Source organism: Telopea speciosissima, chromosome 1, assembly GCF_018873765.1.
Source record: "Telopea speciosissima isolate NSW1024214 ecotype Mountain lineage chromosome 1, Tspe_v1, whole genome shotgun sequence".
In the NCBI taxonomy this organism is placed as follows: Eukaryota; Viridiplantae; Streptophyta; class Magnoliopsida; order Proteales; family Proteaceae; genus Telopea; species Telopea speciosissima.
In genome coordinates this window covers 79,774,805-79,780,881 of record NC_057916.1, presented here as the reverse complement: position 1 = coordinate 79,780,881, position 6,077 = coordinate 79,774,805, and positions in this window count along the sequence as shown.

Below are 6,077 nucleotides of genomic sequence, written 5' to 3'. Positions count from 1 at the left end.
ATTGCTGCAGATGAGAATGATTCTGACATGCTTTTAGTTACTGATGACAGAATCAGATCACAGGATGAATGGATTCTTGATTCCGAGTGTTCCTACCATATGTGCCCTAACCGTGAATGGTTCTCCACATATGAATGAATTCAAGGTGGAGTTGTGTTGATGGACAACAATGCTTCTTGTAAAACAGTTGGAAAGGGGACAGTTAGAATTAAGATGCATGATGGCATTATCAGAACCTTGTCTGATGTTAGACATGTTCCTGACTTACAGAAGAATCTCATCAGTTTAGGCACTCTTGATTCAAATGGGTGCAAATATACAGCTGAAGGTGGAGTCATGAGGATCAGTAAAGGGGCTCTTTTGTTGATGAAAGGAGTGAAGATTGGTAGTCTGTATGTGTTGCAGGGTACTACAGTCACTGGTTCAGTTGCAGCAGCTTCATCATCTATGTCTGAGTCTGATACTACAAATTTATGGCACATGAGATTGGACCATATGAGTGAAAGAGGGATGGCATCGTTGAGTAAAAGAGGTCTATTATGTGGTTAGAGTACAGGTAAAATGGAGTTCTGTGAACATTGTGTGTTTGGGAAGCAGAAGAGGGTCAGCTTCAGTACTGCTATTCACAGGACCAAGGGAACTCTGGACTATATTCATTCAGATCTTTGGGGACCCTCCAAGGTTCCCTCCAGAGGGAATGGTGCTAGATACTTGCTCACTTTCATTGATGATTTTTCTAGGAAGGTCTGGGTCTATTTCTTGAAGCACAAAAATAAAGTATTTGTTACTTTTAAGTAGTGAAAAATTTTGCTTGAGAAACAGACCGGAAAACAAATTAAAAGGTTGAGAACCGACAATGGCCTAGAATTCTGTGAAGGTGATTTCAATGAGTTCTGCAAGACTGAGGGAATTGCAAGACACCACACAGTTGTGAAGACACCCTAGCAGAATAGAGTTGCAGAACGTATGAATAGAACCTTGTTAGAAAAGGCAAGGTGTATGTTGTCAAATGCAGGATTGGGCAAGGAGTTTTGGGTAGAGGCAGTAAACACAACAGCTTGGTTGGTGAATAGGTCTCCTTGCACAGCCATTGAGTGCAAGACTCTGGAGGAGGTCTGGTCAAGTAAGCCTGCAGACTACTCAAATTTAAAGATTTTTGGATGTCCTGCTTATGCACATGTGAATCATGGGAAGTTGGAACCTAGGGCCAAGAAATGTATTTTTCTTGGGTATGGATCTGGAGTCAAGGGATTCAGGTTGTGGTGCCCTGATCCAAAATCTCCTAAATTTCTTATTAGCAGAGATGTTACTTTTGATGAGTCTGCTATGTTGCATCCTAGGAAAGAAACTCACATTCAGTGTGATGAAAGCCAAAAAAATTCTGGGGAGAAGGTGGAGTTTGAAATTGATGGTCCATCTTCAAACAAATCAAAATCTACTTCAGTTCAGCTGCCTACTTTCACTGAAGAAGATGAAGCTCAAGGGGATCAAGAAGAAGAGCAGTATAGCATTGCCAAGCATAGACCAAGAAGGAATGCTAGACCACCACAAAAATATGGGCATGCTGAAATTGTTGCTTATGCATTGTTTGTTGCAGACACAATTGAAAATAGTGAGCCTGCAACATATTCAGAAGCTATTTCTTCAGTTGATTCCACAAAGTGGTTGATTGCTATGAATGAGGAGATTGAATCTCTTCATAAAAATCAGACTTGGGAGCTTGTCAAGCCGCCAAGAGGGAAGAAAATTGTTGGCTGCAAATGGGTTTTCAAAAGGAAGGAATCTACCTCAAGTGTTGAAGGTGCTAAGTACAAGGCAAGATTGGTTGCAAAGGGCTACAGTCAGGTATATGGTGTTGATTTTAATGATGTTTTCTCACCTGTTGTTAAGCATAGCTCTATTTGTGTCTTGCTTGCTTTAGTTGTCATGCATGATTTGGAGTTGGAGCAACTCGATGTGAAAACAGCATTCTTGCATGGTGAATTGGAAGAACAGATTTATATGCATCAACCTGAGGGTTTTGTTACTGAGGGTAAGGAGGACCATGTATGCTTATTGAAGAAGTCTCTTTATGGTTTGAAGCAGTCTCCTAGACAGTGGTATAGGAGGTTTGTTTCTGTTATGGCAAGTTTTGGTTACAATAGGTGCCAACATGACTGTTGTGTATACTCAGAGAACTCTTTGATGGCTCATTCATATATTTGCTATTATATGTTGATGATATGTTGATTGCAGCCAAAGATATGAATGAGATTAATAGGTTGAAGCAACAGTTAAATTCTGAATTTGAGATGAACGATTTGGGGGCAGCAAGGAAGATTCTTGGTATGGAAATTAAGAGGGATAGAAAAGCAGGGAAGTTGTGGCTATCTCAACAGAAATACATTGAGAAGGTATTGGAGCGTTTTGGCATGAAAGCTGCCAAACCTGTAAGTACTCCTATTGCATCTCATTTTAGACTTTCAGCTGCTTTATCACCTCAGACAGATGAAGAGGTGAAGTACATGTCACATGTTCCATACTCTAGTGCAGTTGGTTCTGTTATGTATGCTATGGTTTGTACACGTCCTGACATTTCACAGGCAGTCAGTGTGGTGAGTAGGTACCTGTCATGTCCAGGTAAAACTCACTGGGAAGCAGTGAAATGGATATTTAGATATTTGAAGGGGACCTCTGATGTTTGCTTGGAGTTTGGAAGGAATGGTGACAGCTTATCTGGTTATGTTGATTCAGATTATGTAGGTGATCTTGACAAGAGGAGATCACTCACATGTTATGTATTTACTCTTGGAGGATGTGCAGTTAGTTGGAAAGCTACTTTACAGGCTACAGTTGCATTATCTACTACTGAAGCAGAGTATATGGCAGTGACTGAGGCAGTTAAAGAAGCTATTTGGCTTAGAGGTTTGTTGGGAGAGCTCAGCATGGATCATGATGTGACTGTTGTCCACTGTGATAGCCAGAGTGCTATTCACTTGACTAGAGATCAGATGTATCATGAGAGGACGAAGCACATTGATGTTCGGTATCACTTTGTTAGAGAAATAGTTGCTCAAGGCAATATTCAAGTGTTGAAGATTGGTACTGAAGACAATCCAGCTGATATGTTGACAAAGCCTTTGTGTGCTACCAAGTTCGAGCATTGCCTGAACTTGATTGGAGTTTGCCACATTTGAGTTGAGCCCTTTTGGAAGGGCTATTAGAGAAGATGAAGATTTCAGCTATGTGTTTTCATGTTAGAGGAGAATTCAAGCTAAGGTGGAGATTTGTTATGTATGTCTTGAATTCTTGGACCCGTTTCGAAGAATGACCCACTCCGACATTTTTGGTGGCGACTTGAATGGAACTTTTTCTAAGATCTGTGATGGTAGTAGAGGGCTTGGGCGGAGCCCATCACTGATCTCGTTGGGGGTGCGGGGGCGAAGCCCCCGCGGTACGGTTTGACCCGACCCGATGGATCGACCCGGATCCAATGGAGGAGTATTTATGTTCCTTACCCGCTTTATTGTAAAGAGAGAGGAAGATTTTGGGGTTTTCGTTCTAGGGTTTCTGAGAGAGTGCAGCAGCAGTGATTTGGGTGTTCTTGAGAGTTTCCATTGTAATTTTTCTCCGATTTACATAGTGAATCATCTTCGTCTTCGCCCGTGGATGTAGCACACCATACTGGTGTGTGAACCACGTTATATCTCTGTGTTCTTTTGCTTGATTTTTGTTTCTTTTCGTGATTTTGTTGGTGTTTGCTATAACACTTAATAATTGGGATCGGTGGTACGGCCGTGATAGTGATATTAAGGTTTTAAAAAATAGGGAAGGCTTGCGTAGAAAGATTATAAGTCATACAATTTGGTGTTATCTGGGAGGTTGCAGCATGCATTGTTAAGTTATGCGTAGGCAAAATATTGTACAAGATATCAAATACCTCCTTATTTTCTTTAGGTGCTGCAGTTTCTTCTATGTTTTCAGAGAGATTAACTGTGTGGTTGATTTCCTAATCAAAAAGGTCTTGTCTTGTGCAAGTGAGATAATTTGGCCGATCTCCACTTCTTGGTTGTCTGACCTTTGTAACTCAAATATATATCTTGTGTTGGACTCGCATGAATAAATAGTTCTATTTTCTATAAAAAAAAAAAAACAGGTTCTAAAAAATAGGGAAGTGGTTTTTTGTCCCGGAGTTTGGCCTATTCAGATCTTCTACGGCATAACAAGTAGCAGCCATCATCCTGCCCTCTATTGTGAGAATGACACGTGGCGTAAGAGAGACGTAACAGACGTTTTTAAATTCTTTCTAATTTGCTTTATGGAATACGGTTTGATGAGTTAAACCGATAATAAAACAAAACGGACCATTTCACTTGGACCAAACCAAAAGACAAAACAAATTTTTATTTTCCCATTTTCTTCCTCTCACAGAGTTGAACCTATTGTCTTCTTCCTCTTACAAAACCCTATTTTCCCATTTTTAGAAGCAAGAGATTCTCCATTGTGAATTTGGGTCTGCACATTGAGGAGAGGCCCCGAGTGACATGATCATCCAGTTTCTACAAAACCTATCATTAAAATACCACCAGAGGGGGATATGACTAAGCAAAGTGAAAATAATTTTCATGAAATGGAAAATGAAAACTTTTAACCCCACACAATGTTTGTGAATAAGTGGTTGTTCAACACTGAGCAAGGAATATCTGTATTCTATGAAACATGATCTATTGAAGTTATAATTCCTTAGATACTTTTTATGAATGCCAACTAAATATTAAAAGTAATCCCGTTTGTTCAATCATTTGATAGAGATGTCATTCAGACAATCCTTGATAGATAACACACGATAACCCTACACTGTCATAACTTACACTATTTGATTCAACACCCAATACAATGCCATAGAACCCACAAGCTTGCATTGCTTTTTTTTTTTTTGGGGGGGGAGAGGGGGCATAACACAAAACTGACTAGGATTCAAATACAACTATGGTGTTCAGTGTTCTCAAGCAAACTTGATAGAGACTAATAACAATATAACTTTAGATCTTAAAACCATATAACAAATACGAGATCCTTAATCTGCTTTGCTTTATTTGTTTAGTCCTGATTCGATGCTTAGTTGAAGATGGCTTTTATATATCCATTGGTTGCAATCTCCACTATTATCACAGATATAAAACTCTTCTAAAGAAATCTGAAGTCTTGCTTCTTTTTTGTGAAAATATAAGAAAATGTTCTTGCCCACTTTACTACTAAGTTGTGAGTTTCTCGCATCACTGGCTATGGAAGACTTCGTTTCGTGAGGATCTTTCTATGATTGTACATCTTTTCTAGTTCTAGAGGCTTAATAAATTTTGTTAAAATTTTCAAAATATTGGTGTGAGACTTTTAGTCCCACATTGGCTATGAAAGAAAAGCTCATTGGGTTTATATGTGTTTATGGTTATTAATATCACATGTTGTGCTTAGAAGAAATTGTACAGTGCACTTGCGAGCGATGACGGTGATCGTTCGAGCGCGTATCACGCACTTTGCACTTCGCACGTGCGCTTGTGTAGTGCTTAGGATCCAACCATTGGATCGTGGCGATTAAAATGGGGGTTGCAACCCTTATGGTTCAAGCCATATGAGCCGATGTGATAATCTAGTGGGGGGTGTGGGGGGGGGGGGGGGGGGTCAGACCTGTTTTATCTTGGGAATCAGATTTGCAGTAATAGGGTGCAAATATTGTCTTAAGGACAAAACGATCTCGTTCAACTCAAGCAGTCTCTTCGTCCTCTCCTTCTTTTGATCATGTCATTAGTTTTTTATAACGACATATACCCGTCACAAGGCTGGAGACGAGAGGGCAAGGGGATCTTTTCCAAAAAGAGAAGAGATAGAATGATATGTGCTTAGCCATATTATGGGTTTTAGTTTTCTACACAAATTTCAAATTTCAAGTCTGATTAAATCCAATACAAAGTTTAAAATTTCAAAAAATGGTTGAAAGAGTGTTTAAAGATACAAAGGAAAATACTGATAAAAAGGGTTATATGGTTGAGGACTTTCTAGGGATAATGAAACCCTTTCATTTTTTTGGTAAATAATATGAC